At 43.5% G+C, this 24,865-nt stretch overlaps 1 protein-coding gene across 1 annotated transcript in view; it reads left to right on the top strand.

The window, feature by feature from the left end:
• GPR37L1 (G protein-coupled receptor 37 like 1) overlaps window positions 1-24,865 on the top strand; it is a 72,338-nt gene that overhangs the window by 1,455 nt on the left and 46,018 nt on the right. Inside the window, exon 2 of the mRNA XM_061631852.1 lies at window positions 6,016-6,118. The gene's annotated coding sequence lies outside the window, so the exon portion shown is untranslated. The remainder of the gene's footprint in view (window positions 1-6,015; window positions 6,119-24,865) is intronic.

Below are 24,865 nucleotides of genomic sequence, written 5' to 3'. Positions count from 1 at the left end.
AGATGTCATGGTGTGACAGGACAGACTAAAAACAAGAGCTGGGGTCAGCCTGCCTGGGCAAGGTGAGCAGTTCATCTTTAGAACAAGCTGGCAAAGAAGATATGTTTCCTTAGCCAGAGACATCAGCAACATGTGCCCCTTATAGCTCCAGAGCTCATCCCCCAGACTTATAGGCTTTAGAGGTCAGGCCATGCCCCAGTTTTGGGCAGCATGAGTATTTAGTTTGGCAGCATAAGTAGTTAAGTTAGGCAGCAGCAACATTACTGTAAGTCCATCCAGTGCAGAAGAATTAGAAGCCACAGCAAGGGATTTTGTAGGAATAATTACCAGTGGCAATTTTGTATCAACAGACATGAAAACAATTTGATCACTTTCCCTGATGGCGATAATAAGAGATCCGTGAGCTGAGTTGGTCGGATAACTCAGCACCCTTTCAGCACTTTTGAGGAAGCACAGAAACCTGCATTTACCATGCAAGTTGTTCTTGTGGGGGAGCAATCATACAGTCCCTTTGTTATAAGCAGAACTCAGGACACACATGCTATACTTACATTCTCTCAACACCAACCTGAGGCTGAAATGGGCATGCAAGTTGTATTATTATTGTTGTTGTTGATATTTAATTTACTGGAGAAATGCAGAATTATATTAATGCAAAAAGCAAACCCAGCACTATTATTGAAAAGATAAGTCTTAGATATGAGGGATATAATCTGGCTCTCTTCCACTTGTAAGAGTGTCATTTCCCCCTCAATTTTTGGTATTTGAAAGGTTTTGACACCTTCAAACTACTAGTGGCCCGAGTTGGTTGACCTCCCATTGACTTTCCCTGTGTTTCGACTTCAATATAATCCCAGGAGATGGAGACAGTAAGTCTGGGCATCACCTTTCCTTTTGTACTGCTCTTCTGCAATGCAAAAGGACTTCAGTTGGGTGTTTATTTTCCTGTTATACAAAGGTGATTGCTTTTATTTAATTCACAGTGACAATCTTTGGCAGGGCACCATATGCACCACATCCCAGTAGTTAAGAAAAGGGCAGAAGACCCTCCCTCAGGGCTTCTTCTGACAGGAGCAGATATACATATATGGTGACCAATTTAAAGGGTGGGAATGTTCCCTCTGGTTTTTCAGTCTCTTGTTAATACATTAGCTGGATGCTTCCATCATTTTGGGCTTCCACCTTGAAGACCAAATGAGGGGTAGGCAGAATGTTTAAACAAACATACACAATAAGTCAACTCTTATTTTAAAGTGCTGATGCCCCAACAAGATGTGTAATATCCAAGTTGCCATTGTACTTTTCTTCACTACTCATTAACATACCTACTATTTTGAGATTTGTCAAGGTGCTGACCGTCTTTTTTCTTCCAGCACCAGTGAGACAGGTCTTATTATGGATTCACACTACTGATTTGCCTAAATGGGTAATTAGTAAGCAAGTTCTGCCTATTAACGTAAAGCTTCCTGGCTTGCTTCAGCATCCTTGGTGTTACAGAGGTGACAGGGTTTAGCCAATTCCCAGCACTTGATGAGTCACAAAAATGGATTTGTTGCAAGAGGGAGAATTAGTCCAGTAGGCTGTTCTGCCCATGAGGCCTGGGATATTATTTTCCTAGTCAGTTGCTAATGTAAGGGTTCATGTCGCACCTTTCCCCAACCTTCTGAAACTGTTGTGCAGTAGTACAGTGATGATGATGCCCTGAAATGATTCAATCCAAGGGAAGTATCATGAGTCATCGCAGGTGCACATAAGCCTCTTACTGAAGTTGTGGCTTGGCCTGGAACAGGAGGAGTTCTCTCGAAAAAACATGGATTTGTGCTCCCTGGGCAACAGACCAACTCTTTGACCTGCTGTTGCAGCTCAGCAGAAAAGTGGCGGACATGAGACACTTTGGGGGAAATGGAAATGGACTGCCTTCAAGTTGATTCCGATTTATGGCGATGCTATGAATAGGGTTTTCATGGTAAGCCATATTCAGAGGGGGCTTGCCATTGCCTCCCTCTGAGGCTAGTCCTCCCCAGCTGGCTAGGGCCTGCTCAGCTTGCCACAGCTGCACAAGCCAGCCCCTTCCTTGTCCGCAACTGCCAGCTGTGGGACCACTGGGCTCCTTGAGACTATGCAGCTTGCCCATGGCTGCACAGGTGGCAGGGCACGTAACCCCTAAGCCGCTCACTGTGGGGGTCATCTTTAGCTGGCCCTTGACACCCAGGAGACACAAGTGGGGATTTGAATTTACAGACTCTGGACTCCCAGCCAGGCTCTCCTCCCCACTGTGCTATACCAGCTTTAGAAGGTCTAAAATAAGAGCCCCGTCTGTGTTGTTTCCAATTCAACAACACCCACCCAGCCAATCTCTGCAATATTATACCACTTAACAGTCATGGTTTCCCCCAAAGTATCTCAGGAACTGTAGTTTGTTAAGGGCGCTGAGAGTTGTTAGGAGACCCCTATTCCTCTCACAGAACTACAGCTCCCAGAGTGGTTTAACCAGCAATACTTCTTCCAAGGGGACTCTGGAAATCGTAGCTCTGTGAGGGAAACAGGGGTCTCCTAACAACTCTCAGCACCCTTAACAAATTACAGCTCCCAGGATGCTTTGGGGGAGGCCATGACTGTTAAAGTGGTATCACGGCACTTCAAATCTATAGCATGGATGTGGCATCTCTCTCTCACACACGTCAAGCTGTCAAACCATATTTTACCACTATTTTTTATTTTAAGAAAACAGAAAATTATATAGATATTACCAACAATAATATACATTGACACAGTTTTAAGCTAAATTTAGTGTACAACCCATCATTTTGTGTAATACTTGGAATAAATAGGCCAAATGGCCCTACTTTGTTGAATAATAATTTATACTAGGAGATGGCCAAAAGGCAACCCCAGGCAACGTTCCCCTGGGACACTGCATCCAGAGGATTTGCTTGGGGAAACAGCATTGCTGGGGCCAACAGTTGTGCACAAATAACGTCTGTGGAGCTGACCGTCTCCCACCACTCACTGCACACACTCCAAAGACCTCTGCATTTGGGCTGTCTCTCCATTCAGCCCTCAGAAGGTTGAAGTGCCATTCTGACTTCACAGCTGATGGCTCAGGGCAGTTTTCTTTCCCACTCCAATTCTTTGGAAGCTGCATTGCCCAGGCCAAGAGGGGAAAGGCCGTAGCTCACTGACAGAACACCTGCCTTGCTTGCAGAAGGCCCCAGGTTCCATCCCTGGCATCTCCAGGTAGTGCTGAGAGAAACATCTGCTTGAAACCCTGGAGAGCCACTGCCAGTCAGTGTAGACAATAGTGAGCTAGATGGACCAATGGTCTGACTCAGTGCAAGGCAGCTTCTTTTGCTCCTAAGAACACCCAGTGATGCACCACTTCTAAACAAGGTGTCCCTTTGGAACTGGAAGATGCCTTTGAACATCTTCAGCCTGGAATCCCAGATCCTCCCTGGCCAAGTTGCTGTTGAGAGCAATGACATCATCATTGGGGGGGTTGACCCCCTGCCCAGCAAGTTGGCCAGGAAATGTCTAAAAAGGTTGGCCATTGCTGATTTATACAACACTTACTCTACAGAGTTATTTTTAAATCTTTAGCATATCTGTCATCACAACACCCCCATGAAGTAGGTCAGTCCCATTTGGGCAATACAGTTGTGAGCACTGTATAGTCAAGCAGGCTATTGGTTCATCTAGCCCAGTACTGACTGGCAGAAGCTTTCCAGGTTCTTGGCAAAGGTCTTGCACACACACACCCCAATTACCTGCTATGGGATCTGCATTCATTCATTTATTTGTCACTTTTCTTCACAGACGTGAACCCAATGCGACTTGCAATAAATAAAAAGATTAAAACCAATAAAAAGTTTTAAAACCACGGTACATAAATAAGCGGTGGAACGGCCCACCTCATAAAAGAGGCTACAGTATCAAAAGCCCTCGCAAACTAAGAGCCGAATGCCTGGGAGAAGAAACATGTTTTGGCTGGTGCCTAAAGGTAGATAATGATGGTGCCAGGAATGCCTCCCTGGGGAGAGCATTCTGTAAACTGGAGATGCCAGGAATTGATCCTGGGACCTTCTGTCTGTATCACACGTGTTCTGTCACTGAGCAATGACCCCTCCCCTCAGCTTGAAGAACTGGAAACTAAGATTGACAACTAAATGATGCACCCCTATCTTCTCAGCAAAACTATGGATGATGTGGTTTTTAAGCTCACATTTCCCAGGTGTGAGTCCAATTATCTGGACTTTCCTGAGCTTAAAAGGTATTGGAGGGACTACAGCCCCATCCGTACCTACACATTTAAAGCATTACTACACCACTTTAACAGTAATGGCTTTCCCCAAAGAATCCTGGGAACTGTAGTTTGTTAAAGGTGCTGAGAGTTGTTAGGAAATCCCTATTCCCCTCACACAGTTACAATTCCCAGAGTGATTTAAAATCAATCCCTCTTCACAGGAGACTCTGTGAGGGGAGTAGGAGTCTCCTAACAACTCTCAGCGCCCTTAACAAACTACACTTCTCAGAATTATTTGGGGGAAGCCATGACTGTTTAAGTGGTATAACACTGTTTTAAATGTAAGGTGCAGATACAGACTGCATTAGAAAGGACATACACTCACTCACTCACTGAATGCATAACCTCCTTTGTGTATATAAAGGGGCTTCTTGCATCATGTCCTTTGCAGATGTAATAGATATGTGAACCTTATCAGTGGCACTCTGAGTAATTCACGAGAGCAAAACTGGCTGACAACACAGGAACCACACCTAGATTTGCTAGCAGTTTGCTCAGCCTCTTCCATGCCTCCCAGTGGCATTGAAAATGATTGCTGCTCCATAGGAGTAGAGACAACACTGGCTGTTTAAGACCTCTGGGTGGTAAATCTGCATATATGTTTCTTCATGAAACTAGAATTAATCTAGCCTTTTTATAAATCATGTATTTAGCTTGTTTTATTTGTAGTTCTTATTAGTAACCCTTGAGAAAGAATTTCATCCTTCAGTATGCATCGCAAAGAAAGAAACCATTGGTATTTTTTAGCTGAGAACAGCTGACTTTGGTTTTTGTATTTTGCTGATTACTTAGTCAGTGGCCGTGCCTGGGGAGTGGGTAGACGGAAGCAAGGACTAGTTACTGGATTTCATCCGGTGGCCAGAAGGCTTCAGGGGCAGGTCTGGCTATGCAGGACTCCATTTTGTCTGTCATTTACTTTGTAGGAGAGCAGGGAATTTCCCCCTTTTTCCCAGATACTTGATTGAGTGACCTTTGCTCCCTCTCAGGGAGTGTCAGTGCCAAGGCCTCAGGGCCGGTGGCAGCATTACTATGGCAATTCTGCTCATGAGCCAATGAGCGCAGACACGAGCAGGGTTTCAAACTGTGCCAAGAACCCAACAAATAGTGTTTACTGAATGGATATTCACATAATATTCCCAAGGAACATGGTTGCTGGGTTTGGAGAAGCACCTGACAGGAGCAATTAAGAGGGGTTTGTCATTTGTAGATGACTGTGCACAGAACACAGAGAAAATGTTGTGAGATAAACTATGCAACGTGGTAGAGCACCATTGCAGACAACATATATTCTCCTATATAGTTTAGGCACACAATTCTGTTATATAATTTATGCATACAGTATACTCATAAGTAAACACAATATACCTTTATACAGTGTGGAACTGATGCCTGGGGCTCTGTGTTTTCCCTCCTCATCCCTGTTTCTTTCTGTGTTGTGTGTCTTTAAGACTGTAAGAGGGGTTGTCCCATTTTTAATATGTGTACAGTGCTTAGTAAATGTTAGGTACTTTATAGATCTTTATTCATCATCATAATAATTCTATATATAGAATATTTTTCCTTCAGTAGAAAAGTCAGATAACAGAGATGTAAAAGAAGCTGTCAGAATGCCACCTCGACATCAATGCAAATTTGGGGCAAAAAGTAAAGACCAGATAAGGAACACATAAAATAAGATCCAGCCTATAAAAATATTCCAATTTACTCATCTGCAGGTATACATATTTAGAGACGCAAGGCATTTCAAGCAGTTGGTCTAGCAAACTGATCTTCAACAGATGATTCAGGACCCACCCCTAGATCATGAACCAACCTCAGGTGGGTACTGCTACCACTGTTTTGTTTTCTGAGAAGGGCCTCATCCTCTTCTTCTAACTTTGGAATTGTGCATGTGCTGCTGTTATTGCTATTGGCCCACAGAGTGCATGGGCTCCACCCCCTGAGTGCATGAGGTCTTGAAAATGGGTTCCATACCACAAAGTTGCAGTTCCAGGTGCTTCCCAGCTTCTCACAAGTTGAAGACCACTAATCTAGCGAAGGACCAGCTCAGAAAGAATTGTAACTTGCCTGGCTGAAATGGCAAGAGGTTAACTTCAAGACCGGATACGAGACATGCAGACAAGTAGACCACTGTATAAAGAAAAGGCAGGGGTTAGAGAATAAGAAGTAAACAGATTGTCTTTTACAGTTTTGATGCTTAGTCACAGTTCAAGGAAGGAAACACAATGTAACCAGTGCTATCACCATGTTACTAATGCTCTTTCCTTGAAGCCCAGTATCAGATATTGAGTTTCTCAAAACAAGATTATGGCAGGGAGAAGTTTTCCAAATTACATTTTCCACCTTCCAGCCTGAGAATGGCTCAGGAGAGTCAGTTGCCTCCAGGATAGCCTTTGTTATAATCAGGTTGTTGTTGGACTACGACTCCCATCAACCCTAGCCAGCTTAGCCAATGGTCAAGGATGATGGGAGTTGTAGTCCAACAACATCTGGGGACCCAAGGTTGAAGGACAGTGCTCTAAACTGCCATCCAGGACTGGAAGACAATTGTTTAGCTGCAGCCACTGATGGAAGGCATTTTCCCTTTCCAGGTCTTCCACTCCCCCACCCACTGGTATACAAAGGAAGGCAAGACAATATGGAAAGCTTACCTGATTTATGGAATTCACTACTGGGGGGGGGGGCGGGGAGGAAAGGTTTTCCGCCCAATGGCCATATTTCTTTCTAGGCAACTTCTGAGGGCCACATGCCAGCGTTGGGAAAGCAAAAGTGGGTAGAGCAATAGATGCCAATTTTACCTTTGCACAGTAGGCAAGTTTCTACATACATTCGCACACCCCTCTCTACCCTTCATCCAGACAACCAAGAGGCATTGTCAGAGATCAAGGACACATTTCAACCGGGGGGGGAAACACCTGGGGTGCAAAACAGAGCTATTGAGGGATGTTGCCTGTAGAGAGGGGGTATGGCCCAGAGAAAACCCACAGAGCCAGATGGAGAGGCCTAGAGGACCATAAGTGCCACGTCCCCTGCCGGACCTGAGGTCACACACCCCTGCACAACCATAAGATTACTGGAGTTTGGAATATATTGCAACCGAGTGGTGAAATAGTCTAGTAAGATCGTTGGGTGAAAGAATAAAGAAACATACAGTTTATTACTACTGGGAAATACAGTCATTCTACTGAATACAGACATGCATGTGGCCATTGTAGAGCCATGAGGCTCACACCCACAGACACCACCTCTGACTGACTAGAGGGAAGTGGAAGGAAGGAAGTAAAGCCTGAGAAAAAACAATCAAGTAGTTACTAAAGAAGGAATCAGAGAGGAAAGAATTGGTTGCCTTTCTGTCTGTTGCCATCCACTGGTTCAGGTTGCTTGTTACAGGCGTTAGTGCTTTACTCCCAACAAAGATGTGGTGACAGTCATTAGCTTAGATGGCTTTTAAAAAGATTAGTCAGATTCATGGAAGAATTAGTCCATGGTTAGTAGCTATAATAACTAGGTAGAACCTCCAGATACAGATGCAGTACGCCTTCAAATACCAGTTGTTGAGGACAAACAATAGGGAACAGCCATCACTTTCACATTCATTCGCGTTTTTAAAACGTTGGGGTTCCTTGAAGCCTGTTGATACCTCCATGTTGTATGTGGGTTGCACCATTTTGGTTACACAAGGATACAGAGAGAGAGAGAGAGAGAGAGAGAGAGAGAGAGAGATTAACTGTTAGTGTATAGTAGGAGTATATAGCAGAAGGCAGTTGCTGGAAATCACAGGAGGGGAAAATGCTCTTGTGCTTAGGTCTTGCTTTCAGGCTTCCTATAAACATCTGGTTGGCTGCTATGAGAACAGGATGTTGGACTAGAATCCATTGGCCAGATCCAGCAGGCTCTTCTTACATTCTTATGAGTGGGCAACCTGTAGCCCACAGCCTAATTTCAAGAGCCTTTGGCAAGTTATTAGTTCAGATTTCTTTCAAGAGCAATTTGTCCCTCTCCCCACAGCCCACTAGATGGGGAGAAGAGAAAGAGAGGAATGGAGGTATCAGAAAGATGGAAAAGGGTGCCCTTGCCCACTGCTGGCTTAAGCTCTGCCTACTTCCTTCATGTAGCCCTCAACAAATTACCCCTGAGGGAATGCAGCCCTCAAACTGATAGGCAAAAAGTCACCAACTCCTGGTATGTAAGCAGTAGTGTAGTGGCAAATATAGAAGTGCAGAGTCCCTTCATGAGTCATGCCACACCCCATGGCAGCCAGACTCTCTCTCTCTCTCTCTCTCTCTCTCTCTCTCTCTCTCACACACACACACACACACACACACACACACACACACACACACACACACACACACACACACACGGTCAATTAAGTGGATTTGTTGCCTACTCCAGCCTGCACCCTGTCTCTTGCCCCATGGTGTGGCACCTCCTCTTCCTGTTTCTCTTCCTCTTCTGTGATCTGTTCAATTGTCCAGCCCAGGAGGCCCTCCTCTCCTGCTTTCTCCTTCTCTGGGGTGACGGTGGGTGCATTGCAGACCGGAGGGAGCCAGGAGGGGGCTACCTGCAAAAAAAGTAAGGGAACGGCATCCCAACTTGTCCTGACAGGACAACACACCTGTATATTAGATAGGCTGCCATGACTACAGGCATAGAGGAAGGGGGTTAGAACCACAGGGTGTGAGGATGGGGTTATCAACGGTCCCATCTGTACTATACGTTTAAAGCACTATTATACCATTGTAAACAGTCATTACTTCCCCCAAAGAATCCTGAGAACTGTAGAGTTCCCTGGGAAGGGGGATTGATTGTTAAATCACTCTGGGAACTGTAGTTCTGTGAGGGGTCTCCTAACTACTCAGCACCCTTAACAAACTACAGTTCCCAGCATTATTTAGGGGAAGTCATGATTCTTTAGAGTGGGACAATACTGCTTTAATGTGAAATGCATAGTTAGGCCAATTTTAAGATATGGTGTGTAAACATCATTTTTATATTTCCCCGGATGCGAACTTGCTGAGGTGATGCTGGCTGCCCCTACTTTTCTTTCTTTCTTTCTTTCTTTCTTTCTTTCTTTCTTTCTTTCTTTCTTTCTTTCTTTCTTTCTTTCTTTCTTTCTTTCTTTCTTTCTTTCTTTCTTTCTTTCTTTCTTTTTCTTTTAGTTTTCTCTCCCTTATACCTCAAGGGCTAAGAGAGGGTTAAAATATGCTCCTATTACATTTTATGAGACTAAAAGAGATAATGAATTGCGCAAGGCCCCTCAGGCTGCCTCATGACTGAGCAGGGATATGACCTGATACTCCATACACTGACACATGGGCCTAGCCTACACATGCAGCAGAAAGGCATGGAGATGAGGTCCTAGAATGGAATGGATCACTGCAGGTTGTATCACAGTTCTGAATGCTCCCCTATATATAAATCTCCCTGAAAGTAGAAATCTAGCACAGCAGGGAATGGACTAGGATAGAGCTTTGCACAACTCTAAAAAACAACATTGGAAGGCATTAAAATATGACTACCCCCCACAAGCATGCACTCACACACACACATCCCCCTTGCAATCTGAAGTGGTACAGAACACTCTGCCACTACCTCATTTGCTTACAGAAACACTGCTGACCTTCATATAGACTAGCCTGCTGGCTGGGGCTGATGGGAGTTGTAGCCCTCAACATCTGGAGGGCAGCAGGTTGGGGAAGAATGAATAGACACTGCACCCTTTCCTCCCTCCTTCTCCAGAGCACATGTGATTTTGCAGAAACTCTATAATAAAACTACAGAGACCTTAGATTACCTTTCTTAACAGCTCTAATGAGCTGTTTCTTCCAGAGTCCCCCAGATCCACGGTGCTGTGTTTGTGATCCAGCCCTTGCCAAACAGAAAGGAAGGGATAAGGGGGTTATTGATTCTTCTCCACCCACCATGTGCTGTAAACATTGTCTGTATGCTTGGGAGGGCAGCAGGGTCATTGCCTTATCCATTCCAACTGTGCGCACATACACAGAGTTCTCTGGGAGGTCACTGAGAGGTGAGGGTGAAATCCGGCATTCTCTGGAGTAACCTCCCGCCCCCAACCCCCTTTAACAACAGCTTACTGGTTGCCATTCCCAAATGCAAGGTTAAATAGAAGGCACATATTTCCCTCAAATTGGTTGCTTAGCCCCAAACAGGCAGACCTACTGGCTGGCTGCAAACAGAAGCAGGGGTATTCCAGGCCGGTGCTTGTGAAGGTAGGAGTGGGTGTTGTTTTTCAGCCCTCAGGCAGAACCAGGGCTCTGGAGCAAAAGTACACAAGCAAGCAAGTATTCGCAAACACTGAAGGAAGGAAGGGCTGACTCACGGTAGCATGCTGCCTGTGAGAGGAGAACCTCTGCAACATAACACACCTCTTCACTGCCATGGGGCCAAAGAACTACAGGAGGGCCCCACTCATACGGCGGGTTACATGCTGGACCCCCGCCGTAAAGCGAAAACCACCGAAAAGCGGAACTCATTGAATAGTATGAGTGGGGCTTTAGTCTAATTGCGTCTAACTGAGACCACTGCATTAGTGAAGCGCTGTAAAGCGAAGCGCCGTAAAGCGGGGCCCTGCTGTACTACGCATCATCCAGGAGTGGTGCAGAACTAATGTCTTGTGCGGGGGAGCAGGTGGCGGTATGGGCTACAGTCGAAGCTGCTGACAATCTCCCTGGTTTTGGAGCAGAAATCCGTAAACTTTCGGGGCCTGTGGGCACATCTACAAACCAGAGGAGCTGTCATGGGCAATGTACGTACACACACACACACACACACACACACACACACACACACACACACACACACACACACACACACACACACACACACACACATGGGCAATGTACGTACACACACACACACACACACACACACACACACACACACACACCCTATTCTGACTGATACAATAGAATGCTCTTATGCCAGCATGGGATGCCTCATGGGAAGAAATTCATCAATGAAATTAACAAATAACAGCTGGAGCTGTATGCACATGTGGCTTTCCTACTGGGAACCCTAATTTGCCAGGATTCCCAATTGCATGGAGGAGCTGTATGCCAGCACTGAGCTCCTTTCTCACTAAATGCCATTATGGATGGCCAACAGGTGTGCTGGCATGGAAGGGGCATGGCCAGTGGATGTTCCCATTATCTCCTCACCAGGAGCAGTTAGCGGGGAGGTGTGCTGCCATGGACTTAGCCTCCCAGCAACAGCTTCACTGCCATGTACCAAGGTGAGGCAGTGGTGAGGAATGGCAGGATGGTGGTGAGGTCAGAACAACATGGGCACCCTTGTGGGAGTTCCAGATAGCCTACACTGGTGTACCTACAGTGTCCCCAATTTTCTTCTGCCCATTCTCAATCCCCACACCTTCCCAGTCGGTAATAGTAATCATGCTGCCAGAAGGCTACGCCTACAGCTCTGCCCCTTCCTGCCAGCTGCTCCTGCCCTACATGTGTTCATTAAAGGTGTGAGACTCAGACCTAGTCTTTACTGAAGTGGCAAACCTGAATCTATGCTGTACCACTACGAAATGGAGGTAGTGGCTCTCCAGATATGTTATGCACAAACACACACATGCAGGATTACTCCACAAAACACAGAAACTATATGTCAGGAATCCCATTTTGCTGTAAAGAGGCATTAACCATTCCCTTTACCCACGTGGCTAGTCTCCCCCCCTTGCCTTTTTAATAAGCCAGGAAGGGCAAGAATCTAGTCCACATGTAGTGCCCCCTATGTCTCCAGGGTTCCTGTTCACATCCTCAGGCTGTACAAACAGCTAGACATCTAGTGTTCTGTGTAGTGTGTCCGTGTGCATGTGTGCATGCATGTATACACATTCAATCAGGTGAGTCTCCATCTACAGTCCAAAATGATACAGGTGACACAGGTTTATCACCTCAATGAGAACTAGCTCTTAGCCTCCTTTTTCAAATGAAGTGGCTGGAGTTGAACTACAGAGGGTTGGGTTTGATAAGCAAATGAAAACACTTTTAGTCACTAGGTCAATAGGGTCACTGATAAACAACTATCTATTTGTATATGAAGAAATCAATGGCTGATAAATTTCATTCTCAAGACACTGAAGTAGTAACGACCAGCAAGGTGACAGCATCCCACTGGTGTCAAGGGAAAAAAGAGAGGGGTTTGTGGGGGTGGGGAAAAATATTTCTTCCATTCTAACTAACAGGTGTATGAAAAACAAAGAACCCTTCATGTCCACGTAGTGGCTTGTTCTGCATGTCCCTAATTTACCTGGAGTGACTACGTGCATCCAAAAAGTTTGCACATTCTTGCCAACAGAATTTGGTCCAACAGAAAGTGTCACATTACCTACTTTGCCTCCCTCATTCCCTGAAATCAGCACAGAAACAATGCCCGACATAGCAAAAACACTGACAGTTACCGAGAGAAACAAGCCAAGTGTCAAGGGCTGTGAAACTCATAATTAGTCTGAAACAGAAGACTGTCTATTTCCTACGTTAGCTGATGGATGTAAGGGTGAATTTGTGTGAGAGCTGGTGCAGTGTAATCTTGCATCAGACAAGATCAAATCTTGCATCAGACATGGAAGCAGGCCCAAACTACACATTATGTTAAAGGGGTAGTTTGGTGTTGCAGTGGAGTAGCTGCTGGAGGGCCTGATTGAAAACTGCCCCACTTGAAGCTATTTGGCACAAGGGAAAAGCTACCACTTGTTAAGCCTCTCCTCCCATGCACTGCATTCCAGATCCTAACTGGGTCCCCTACTGGCAGCTATTTGAAGTTTAGAAAAGTTTTACTGACTCAGTGCCAGCCCATACACTCAATTAAATTTGCTGTTCTGCCCTCACTAGGAAGCTTTGGGTAAGCCACTACTGACTTATCATACAGGGCTGTTGGATGGGTTACTGAGATAATGCCTTGACCATTAAAGTACTACATAGAATCATAGAATAGTAGAGTTGGAAGGGGGCTATAAGACCATCAAGTCCAACCCCCTGCTCAATGCAGGAATCCAAATCAAAGCATTCCCAACAGATGGCTGTCCAGCTGCCTCTTGAATGCCTCCAGCATCGGAGAGACCACTACCTCTCTAGGTAATTGTCGTATGGCTCTAACAGGAAGTTTTTCCTGATGTCCAGTCAAAATCTGGCTTCCTGAAACTTGAGCCCATTATTCCGTGTCCTGCACTGTGGGACGATCGAGAAGAGATGCTGGCCCTCCTCTGTGTGGCAATCTTTCATGTACTTGAAGAGTGCTATCATATCTCCCCTTAGTCTTCTCTTCTCCAGGCTAAACATGCCCAGTTCTTTCAGTCTCTCCTCATAGGGCTTTGTTTCCAGTCCCCTGATCATCCTTGTTGCCCTCCTCTGAACTTGTTCCAGTTTAAAAAAATTATATTATACATAAAATTTATATTATAAATCACACTAACTAGCATGTAATTATTGCTGAAAACTGCAGAGGAAACGCTATTAACTATGGTAGAATTTTCATGCGCCTATGGCAGTTCTGTTTCAAAGATGATTTTGCTAAGGAAGAAAGATCCATTTTGACAATTGAGAACCAGATTCAAATCTCTGCTCAGCCATGAAAACCACTGGGGAACAGTGCGCCAGTCACCATTGCAGCCTACCCTACCTTGCAGTGTTGCTGTGAATATAAAAGGAGAGCCGTTTATATTCTGCTAAGCTCTTGGAAGGACAGACAGCATATAAATATAATAAATGTTTTATTGTGGCACAGTGGTTAAGTGCATGAGCTTTGTGCTGAAAACTCCAATTTCAAATGTCAGTTCAGCCATACACACACTGTGAGGCCTCAGGCAAGCTACATTCTCTGAGCCTCAACCCCTACTCCTGGCCTGTCTTATAAGATTGTTGTAACAGTATTTGGAGTACTTAGAGCACTTAGGCAGGAAAATGCTGCAGTCTATGGGCACAATCCAGCCCTTCATCTCATTATCTCCACCTCCTCCCACATGCTCTCTTAAATACAACTTCATCATTGAAAACTGCTACTATCCTCTCCTTCCTGACAACATGAAAAGCTATATTTTCCAGAGTGAGCCCACACCAAATACTAAGTTTAGTGGATGGCTCCATTTTGTTTCCAGACTGATAGGCACTTAAACAACCACATTTGCTGTTAGAATGAACAAGTGGAACCTGCAACAAAATGTTGCAGTGCGGAGTGGCCCTGTTCAGTCAGTCATTCTCTCCTCCACAATACTCCATTCTGTTCCAGCTCCCACCCAGTTTTCCATCCCCCCCTTGCCAGTCAACATTTAGTAGCCACAAAGCATGCTGAGTTCCCATTGGGCTATATTAGGGGTTCCACATACCCCTTAGGGGTTTTTTATTCTCCAAAAAATTTGTTGTATTTCTGCAAACTTTGCATTTTCCCCATGCTTACTGATACCTCCCTGTAGTGTGTAATAATGATGCCATTTCAGTGATATAATCACTGGCAGTCACCTTTGCACATTGGAAATAGATGATGACGACAATGTTATGAAATTCTAGACATAGGAAATATATTATCAGAATTTACACACAGTTGAGGTCCCAAGGATCTATACAATTATGATCCCAAGATGAAAAAGGATGTAGAAACCCAATAACCCAACCCAATGATCTGATCCTCTGTTGCTGGAGCAGCTAGAGGAATAAGAGACAAGACAAAACTGAGACAAGACCCCAACCCATCCCAGTGTAACAGTGCCAGGGTCTGGGGGCAGTATTGCATTTGTACCACTGAAGCCAGCCTGCTGAAGGCAGGGAAGGAAGAGAATGGGATGGGGTGGTGAAAGGGTGCACTCCCCTGTGACTGCCTTGTGTAATATCCTGTGGAAATGTCAAGACCACCACCATGGCAGATTCAGTAGCTGGCATAACCTCATGGTGTTCCTATGACGGTTTGCCTATATATATGGAATGCCATCAAAGGTGTCCATAGGGGAGGGTCAATGGGGGCACTTTTCCCCTCCTGGAATTTTAATGTAACCATAGTAATAATTAATAGACCTTGCCGGCCTCCAGTATTTCTGTGGACACTCTTGATGTAATCTTTGCTGCAGCTATCATGGATCAACAAAACAAGGAAGGAAAAGGATTAAGTAAGCAAAAGATTCAGAAGGCATTAAGAGAGGCAGTTTGCTTCCAGACTGTTGCTATTTTCAGGTGGGATTCAATCACACTTCAGCACATCCACATTGCTCCATTATAGTTGATTGGGACATCTTGCACAACAAACCAGTGTTCCCAAAAGATTGGACTTTTTGTAGTAAGGACATGGAAAAATGTACTGGGCTCCTACTGGGATGAAGGACAGGATATATATCTATAAAGAGATAAAACTGGAACATGTGGGATAACATTTGCTCTTCTAACCTCAACACAAACAGAACAGGATGAAATCTAAATGAACAGGTTACCTGGAAGTGTCCACAGGGAGCAACAGATGGGAAGGGGAATCAATTGCAAGGGAACATCATAAAACCACAGCACTGTTTTCCCAGTATGATCTCCAGGGAGGGTAACTCCAGTGGGAATGCAATGAAATTGCATTGTATACAATGGCAAGATTAAGGTAGAAAAGAAACATCTAATGTAGTTCTGAGTCCTACCCAGAAGAATGAGTCTGAACACAATCTGCTGTTGTTGCTAACAGAGACAAGGCATGTCAATATACATTAAAAGCTACAAAGTCAATTTCTCCTTCATCTCCTGTTTTATACTGTGTATCTACAGTTAGCTGTTTAATCTGTGAGTGCCCCCTGGCTGCTTTTTTCTTTCTGTCACAGTATATTCTTTATTTGCAGCTTGACCTTTTTTCAGTCTCATCCCTGCTAGCCAAACTGGGAGCCAAGTATTGAAACCTGACCTGTAAAAGACACAAATTCTTTGTATGTGTTTCTTTGCTATTGTCTGGACAGAACAAGGACAGAACAAGGAGGATACTCCCATTTTTCTCCCTGATGTCAGAAACCTTGACTGTCCCCAAAGTAACTGATGATGTCTTGATGATGATAACAATAATAATGACGACAACTTGTTAGTCACTTGTTACCTGAAAGTCTCCAAGCAATTTACAACACATTTTAAAAATAAATATAAATACATTATACCATAACAACAACATGAAACAACCCGCATATGAGCTACAGGAAGCTTTGGCAGCATACTGTCACTAGCACAATAAAACTATTACAAAGTCAATGGTTCTCTCTCAAGGAGGGGATGAGTCAGTTCACTGCTTCTATACCCTGACTAAAGTTGCAAATAGTTTGTGTGTGCGCACATGTGTGCACGCACATACCAAGAGCACACATCCCTTGGCTTAATTTCCCCCTTCCCTGGACCTGTGTTTGTAATGGTCCTATAGCTGAGCAGTGGGGAACTTCTGGCTGTGTGCCTAATTAGGCCTGCTAGGCCTCTGAATTTGGCCTGCAAGGATATTTTGGGCAAACCACACCCACCTGTTAGTCACCTGACATCATATGACATCTAAGCACTAACTGACTGCTAAGATCAGAGATGGGTTGGAGAGAAATTTGTCTCCGATCTTAGTGCTGTGGTGCTTGGCTTTAAGATCAAATATAAACCTCTTCTTGCTCTTCAACAGTAAGCTATTAAAGAATAGGCAGCAATCCTCTCATCTCCGGCCCCACAGTGCTAAAATCAAAGATAAGCCCCTGCTGCTACCTTATACCATCAAAGAGCAAGTGGAAGCGTATCTCCAGTCTTAGCATTTGAACTCTGAATCACCTGATGCCCTATGATGTCAAGTGATTGACAGCTGGGTGGCCTTGCCCACCTGTCAAAAGTAGCTCATGGAGAGTGGGTCACTCCTGAATCTCCAGCCAGATCCAGCTCTCCACCCTGCTTTCACTAGTACAAAATATGAAAAAGAAAGAAAACAAGCACCACAAAGCAAAAATACATAGCTTTTTCAGTTGCATCACTGATCATATCCAAGATTAGCCCTGGGAACCTTAATCTTTCTTTCCCTTACCTGCTTCCCACCCCAAAATGCAAATAGTGCCTTGGCTATCCACACTAAGGGATAACCTAAATGTAATGTAGGAGATGTATGATCAGTTTTCCCAACAACTTTTCCTTTGGCTAAAAGTAAAGGAGGAGGTGGGAGAGAAGATTTAGACTGGGGGAGAGAAATTACTACTGTCCCAGAAACTTTTCCTTGAGTAACCAATCCTAGCCTTGGGTGGTATTCAACTAAAATGTGGTATTAGTGCAAAGGCTAGCACTAGCTAGGGTCGCCAGGTCAGAAGCATCCCAAACCCTGAGATTTCAGGGACGGGTCCTAGTGATGTCATAGGGGGTGTGCCCTGGTGATGTCGTGGGGTGAGCCCCAGTGATGTCATAGGGGGTGGGTCCTAGTGATGTCATTAAGCACGATACATTAAGCATCAACCACTGTTGCTTGGAGCGTACCACATGAACAAAAATAATTCTCTGACTGGAAATTAAGATAGAAATCTTAGGGTGTTCCCAGGTCCAGCTGAAGTGACGGGATCATTCCTTCTTACCTGTTTAGAGAGCCTGGATAAGGAACATTTAATCTAGCCTACTTGCTTCTGGCAAGAAGGGTTTAAGTGCCCTCAGGCCAGGCCAGTAATCAGAACGCTGTTGTAGAAAGAAAGCCTAGTGTTGTGGAGATGTTAGATAGGAGCACTCAGGAGTAAAGTTGGATGCCCCTGAAGGCTGCAATTCTAAGCCCCATAGAAGTCAACAGGACTTACTTCTTGGTAGATATTGTTAGGATTGTGCTGTTGGTAAGGCTTGACTAGGAATCCTCTGCAATGATATCCATATCAAATCAGGGTTGGCAATCCCCTGCCTGGAATGCCCTGCCTGCCTTTTAATATGGCTCTTCCAAACTTCTGTACAGACTTGACCCTTCACTGCAGAGAGAAGTTTGAGAAATGAGTAAGGATTAAGAAGATTCTCTGCTCTTTCCTGCCTACTTTGTGGGTTGCTATAAACTCATTTTGACAGCCAATCCAATTCCAGTGAGTATTAACTGACAGACAGAAAACACACATGGTTTGGCCTACCTTCACGGGCAGTAGATTGTGAACTACAGCAATTGAAGCCACACTTCCCAGCATGTGAATTCTCTTACCATTATTGGGCAAGAAACAAACCATCATGCAAATAACAAGATGCATCATCAGTGGGTTTAAGGGGGTTGAGCTGACCACATGGAACCACTGTTGTTGCTTCTATGGATGTAAGGGAGTAAGGTCAGAGGTAAATGAAATGCAAATAGAAAAAGAAAAACAAAAGACAGTGATTATTTCCTAAATTTATTTATTTATTTATTTAATTTCATTTATAAACCGCCCTTAGCCAATGGCTCCCTGGGCGGTGTACAACATACAATAATAACAATAATCAACAAAAATCGCAAGATATAAAATACAGATACATAATAGGACTACCTAATGTTAAGGTAATTAAAACATTAAAATACATACAAATAAATTAAAATGCCTGGGAGAATAGGAAGGTTTTGGCCTGGCACCGAAAGGATAAAAGCGTAGGCGCCAGGCGTACCTCCTCGGGGAGACAAATACCATACTATACCAACCACAACAAGATTCCTATGAGTAAGGCAGAAAAATCAGCATTCTACAACCAGTCAGGTTCCTAACCAAACATTTTAAAAAAATCCTGGCAGCCAGTCAGCCAAGGTCACAGAAATCCCCATGCAGCACAACCTGAACCCAGGGCTGCAGTTAGTGCAGAATGCTGCAGCACAATTGCTAACATGAGTGAGACTCTTTGTTGTTGGTGTTATGTGCCTTCAAGTAGATTATGACTTATGGCGACCCTATGAATCAGTGACCTCCAACAGCATCTGTCGTGAACCGCCCTGTTCAGATCTTGTAAGTTCAGGTCTGTGGCTTCCTTTATGGAATCAATCCATCTCTTGTTTGGCCTTCCTCTTTTTCTACTCCCTTCTGTTTTTCCCAGCATTATGGTCTTTTCTAGTGTCTTCTCACGATGTGTCCAAAGTATGATAACCTCAGTTTCATCATTTTAGCTTCTAGTGATAGTTCTGGTTTAATTTGTTCTAACATCCAATTATTTGTCTTTTTCGCAGACCATGGTATGCACAAAGCTCTCCTCCAACACCACATTTCAAATGAGTTGATTTTTCTATTATCCGCCTTTTTCACTGTCCAACTTTCACATCCATACACAGAGATCGGGAATACCATGGTCTGAATGATCCTGACTTTGGTGTCCAGTGATACATCATTGCATTTGAGGACCTTTTCTAGGTCTCTCACAGCTGCCCTCCCCAGTCCTAGCCTTCTTCTGATTTCTTGACTATTGTCTCCATTTTAGTTAATGACTGTGCCGAGGGATTGATAATCCTTGACAAGTTCGATGTTCTCATTGTCAACTTTAAAGTTACATAAATCTTTTGTTGTCATTGCTTTAGTCTTTTTGACTTTCAGCTGTAGTCCTGCTTTTGTGCTTTCCTCTTTAACTTTCATCAGCATTCATTTCAAATCATTACTGGTTTCTGCTAGTACTATGGTATCGTCTGCATATCTTAAATTATTGATATTTCTCCCTCCAGTTTTCACACCTCCTTCATCTTGGTCCAATCCCGCTTTCCGTATGATATGTTCTGCATATAGATTAAACAAATAGGGTGATAAAATACACCCCTGTCTCACACCCTTTCCGATGGGGAACCAATTGGTTTTTCCATATTCTGTCCTTACAGTAGCCTCTTGTCCAGAGTATAGGTTGTGCATCAGGACAATCAGATGCTGTGGCACCCCCATTTCTTTTAAAGCATTCCATAGTTTTTCATGATCTACACAGTCAAAGGCTTTGCTGTAATCTATAAAGCACAGGGTGATTTTCTTCTGAAATTCCTTGGTCCGTTCCATTATCCAACATATGTTTGCAATATGGTCTCTGGTGCCTCTTTCCTTTCCAAATCCAGCTTGAATGTCTGGCATTTCTTGCTTCATATTTGGTAAGAACCTTTGTTGTAGAATCGTAAGCATTACTTTACTTGCATGGGATATTAAGGCAATAGTTCAATAATTACTGCATTCTCTGGGATCCCCTTTCTTTGGAATTGGGATGTATATTAAATGCTTCCAGTCATTGTTTAGTTTTCCATATTTCTTGACAGATTTTTGTCAAAATTTGGACAGATTCAGTCTCAGTAGCTTGTAGCAATGCTATTGGTATGCTATCTGTTCCTGGTGATTTTTTTCTTCCAAGTATTTTAAGAGCAGCTTTCACCTCACATTCTAAAACTTCTCGTTCTTCATCATACAGTTCTTCCATGAATAAATCTGTCATCCTGGCATCTCTTTTATAGAGTTCTTTATAGAGTTAGTGAGAGATGCTAAAAGCAACAAAAAAGCTTTCTTCAAGTACGTCCATAGTAAAAGAAAGAGAAAATAAATGGTGGCACAGGTACTCAATGAGGATGGCAAAATGGTAACAGATGACAAAGAAAAGGCAGAAGTGCTCAATTCCTACTTTGGCTCAGTCTTCTCCCAAAAAAGGATCTGTGACCCTCCCAGAAAAACATGAAGTAGCAGGGGCAGGATTGGACCTTGAGTTTGATAGACAAATGTTGTGCACCGCCCAGAGAGCTACGGCTATTGGGCGGTACAGAACTATAATAAATAAATAAATAAATAAATAAATAAATAAATAAAGGAATACTTAATCATTTTGAACAAGTTCAAATAGGCAGGACCCGATAAACTGCATCCTAGAGTATTGAAGGAACTGGCTGAAGAACTCTCAGAACCGCTGTCTGTTATCTTTGCAAAATCATGGAGGACTGGTGAAGTGCCGGATGACTGGACGAGAGCTAATGTTGTCCCTATCTTCAAAAAAGGCAAGAAGGAGGAACCAGGGAACTACAGACCAGTCAGCCTAACATCAATCCCTGGAAAAATTCTGGAGCAGATTATAAAGCAGTCAATCTCTAAGCACCTTGAAAATAATGCAGTAATTACTAGGAGCCAACATGGATTTATGAAGAACAAATCCTGCCAAACCAATCTTATCTCATTTTTTGACCAGGTAACCTCCCTTGTAGACTGTGGGAATGCTATGGACATAATATACCTCAACTTCAGCAAAGCTTTTGACAAAATGCCCCATGATATTCTGATTAGCAAGCTAGCTAAATGTGGGCTGGATGGAACAACTATCAGGTGGATCCACAGTTGGCTCCAGAATCGTAATCAAAGAGTGTTTATCAATGGTTCCTTCTCAAACTGGGTGAAAGTAACAAGTGGGGTACCACAGGGCTCAGTCCTGGGCCCAGTGCTCTTCAACATTTTTATTAACGACTTGGATGAGGAGGTACAAAGCATACTTATCAAATTTGCAGATGATACAAAATTGGGGGGCATAGCTAATACCATGGAAGACAGAAAGAAAATTCAAAGGGACCTTGATAGGCTGGAGCACTGGGCTGAAAACAACAGAATGAAATTCAACAGGGATAAATGCAAAGTTCTACACTTAGGAAAAAGAAACCAAGTGCACAGTTATAAAATGGGGGATACTTGGCTCAGCAGTACGCCATGTGAGAAGGATCTTGGAATTGTCGTTGATCACAAGCTGAATATGAGCCAACAGTGTGATGTGGCTGCAAAAAAACAAATGCTATATTAGGCTGCATTAACAGAAGTATAGTTTCCAAATTGCATGAAGTATTAATTCCCCTCTATTCAGCACTGGTTAGGCCTCATCCTGAATACTGCATCCAGTTCTGGTCTCCACACTTCAAGAAGGATGCAAACAAACTGGAACAGTTTCAGAGGAGGGCAACAAGGATGATCAGGGGATTGGAAACAAAGCCCTATGAGGACAGACTGAAAGAACTGGGCATGTTTAGCCTGGAGAAGAGAAGACTGAGGGGAGATATGATAGCACTCTTCAAGTACATGAAAGGTTGTCACATAGAGGAGGGCTGGGATCTCTTCTCAGTCGTCCAAGAGTGCAGGACACGGAATAATGGGCTCAAGTTGCAGGAAGCCAGATTTCAACTGGACATCAGGAAAAACTTCCTAGCTGTTAGAGCCATACGACAATGGAATCGATTACCTAGAGAGGTAGTGGGCTCTCCAACACCGGAGGCCTTCAAGAGGCAGCTGGACAGCCATCTGTCAGGAATGCTTTGATTTGGATTCCTGCACTGCGCAGGGGGTTGATTCTATGATTCAATGATTCAGTGTATTGCTTCCATCTTCCTTTTATTTCATCTTGGTCAGTCAGTGTGTTCCCCTGTTCATTATTCAACATCCCTACTCTTGGTTTAAATTTCCCTTTAATCTTTCTGATCTTTTGGAATAGGGCTCTTGTTCTTCCCTTTTTGTTGTCCTCCTCATGTTCTATACAATAACTGTTGTAATAGTTCTCTTTGTCCCTAAGTACTAGTCGCTGTATTGTTGCATTTAGGGTTGTGACCGTGTTTCTATCTCCTTTGCTTTTGTTTTCCTTCTCTCTTTAACCATTTTAAGAGTTTCTTCAGTCATCCATTGAGGTCTTTCTTTTTAACTAGAGGTATTGTCTTTTTGCATTCTTCCCTGATAATGTCTCTGACTACACCCCATAGTTCTTTTGGTTCTCTGTCAACTAAGTTTAAAGCCTCAAGCCTGTTCCTTATTTGATCTTTATATTCCTCTGGGATGTTATTTAAATTGTATTTTGGCATTATGATTGCTTTGTTGTTCTTCTTTAGCTTTACTCTGATTTTCGATACGACCAGTTCATGATTTGTACCACAGTGTGCTCCTGGTCTTGTTTTCTCAGGAAGTATGGAGCTTCTCCATCTTCTGCTACCAATTATATAATCAATTTGATCCCTATATTCACCATTTGGTGACATGTACAGTTGTTTTTTCGGTTGCTCAAAAAATGTGTTCGCAAGAAACAAATTATTGGCTTCACAGAATTCAGTAAGTCTCCTGCTTCATTTCTATCTCATAAGCCCCATTATCCCACAATTCCTAGTTCTTCTCTGTTCCCTGCTTCTGCATTCCAGTCCCCCATGATGATCAGCACATCTTGTTTTGGTGTGTGATCAATTTCTTCCTGTACTTCTGCGTATAGTTGGGAAATAGCATGGAATAAAGGGTTAAACATTACCACTTTTAATGAAAGTACAGAAATCCAATCACAGATCTCTAGTTTGGCTTTAAGATTATGCCTATCATAAGGCCATTCACTGTGGGCACTTCCTGATTACCTGTTTATTGAGCATCCATCCCAGTTTGGCTGCAGGGAGATTAGATGATGGCTATTTCATTCTGATTTGTTTGTGGGGAGGTTAGATTACATTGCATCAGTGCAAGTGTTACCCCACACTTTCTAGTGCATTTTCCTGTTACTGTCCTTTTCGCAAAAAGTCCAGTCTTTGGGGGAAGTGGGTTTGTAGTGCAAGACTCCCCAATCAACTATAATTATGCCACCTGCATTTGCTGGTATGTGACTGAATCACACCCAAGAATAGCAACAGTCTGGAAGTGCCTTATAAATGAGGAAAATTATTTTGGGAACAGACCCATGTCTCTGATTCTACATCCCTCCCTTTTAAAACCTATGTCTGTGTTCCTTAATCACCTTAGGAAATAACTCTTAGTTCCATCTAGACCCACTCAAAAGTCCAGAAAGGCCCAGGCTACTTTGAGGTCCCTAGCTATAAATAAAAATGAAAATGACAACACATGAAAACAAAATAAAGCACACACAAAAAAAGAGTGAGTTGGGTTGTTTATATAATCAACTGATATGAGAGGACATGCTCATCATGATCTAACCTTGTGCCATCAGAACTGATATGTTTTAATGTTTATTAATACTTATGAACATTTTAAACACTTTAATACGACAAAAACTATTTCCGTTAAAAAAAAAGTCTCTTATCAAATCACATTTCTTATTTGCTTAAATTTACAGCTCTAAGCTGACAGAATCTGTCATGTTTCGGTCTGACGTGCATAAAAACAAGTTGCAAAACTTATCAAATGGCAAAAATGTAAGATGTCTAAATGTGAGGTCCTCTTTGACGTTGATACCCAGGTCAAATGGCCCTCCTGCCCACCTCAACCCCCACTGGCTCCATCAACACCTTTATAGGGGACCCCAGGGATTTCTTCCATCTCCAACACTAGCCGCATCCCACTGCCACAACAAATGCTTTATCATTGTTCATCAGCACCATGGGAAGGGTTCTAAAAGGTCTAGGGGCCAGTCCTGGCTATATGACTCGCAATAGGAGGCACTTGAGTATGTGTTTTTGTTTTATTGTTCATTGGGATCAGATGGTCCTGGGAACACTGTTGCTGGGATGTATCTGCAAAGTCATGATAAATGCCACTCTTTCTGAGGAGCTGTTTACTGAGCACTTCTGGGAGTAGTTGGTGTTAATGAGGCACCAAAGAGGAGGTCTGCCAGGAGTTTAACAAAGTGCTAAAGAGCCTGGGTAGGAAAACATTGTCACAGCTCTTGGTAGAATTTCTAAATCTTTGCC

Source organism: Rhineura floridana, chromosome 6 (assembly GCF_030035675.1).
Source record: "Rhineura floridana isolate rRhiFlo1 chromosome 6, rRhiFlo1.hap2, whole genome shotgun sequence".
Classification (NCBI taxonomy): domain Eukaryota; kingdom Metazoa; phylum Chordata; class Lepidosauria; order Squamata; family Rhineuridae; genus Rhineura; species Rhineura floridana.
The sequence above is the reverse complement of the archived record's forward strand: the minus strand, read 5'-3'. Positions and strand labels throughout refer to the sequence as shown.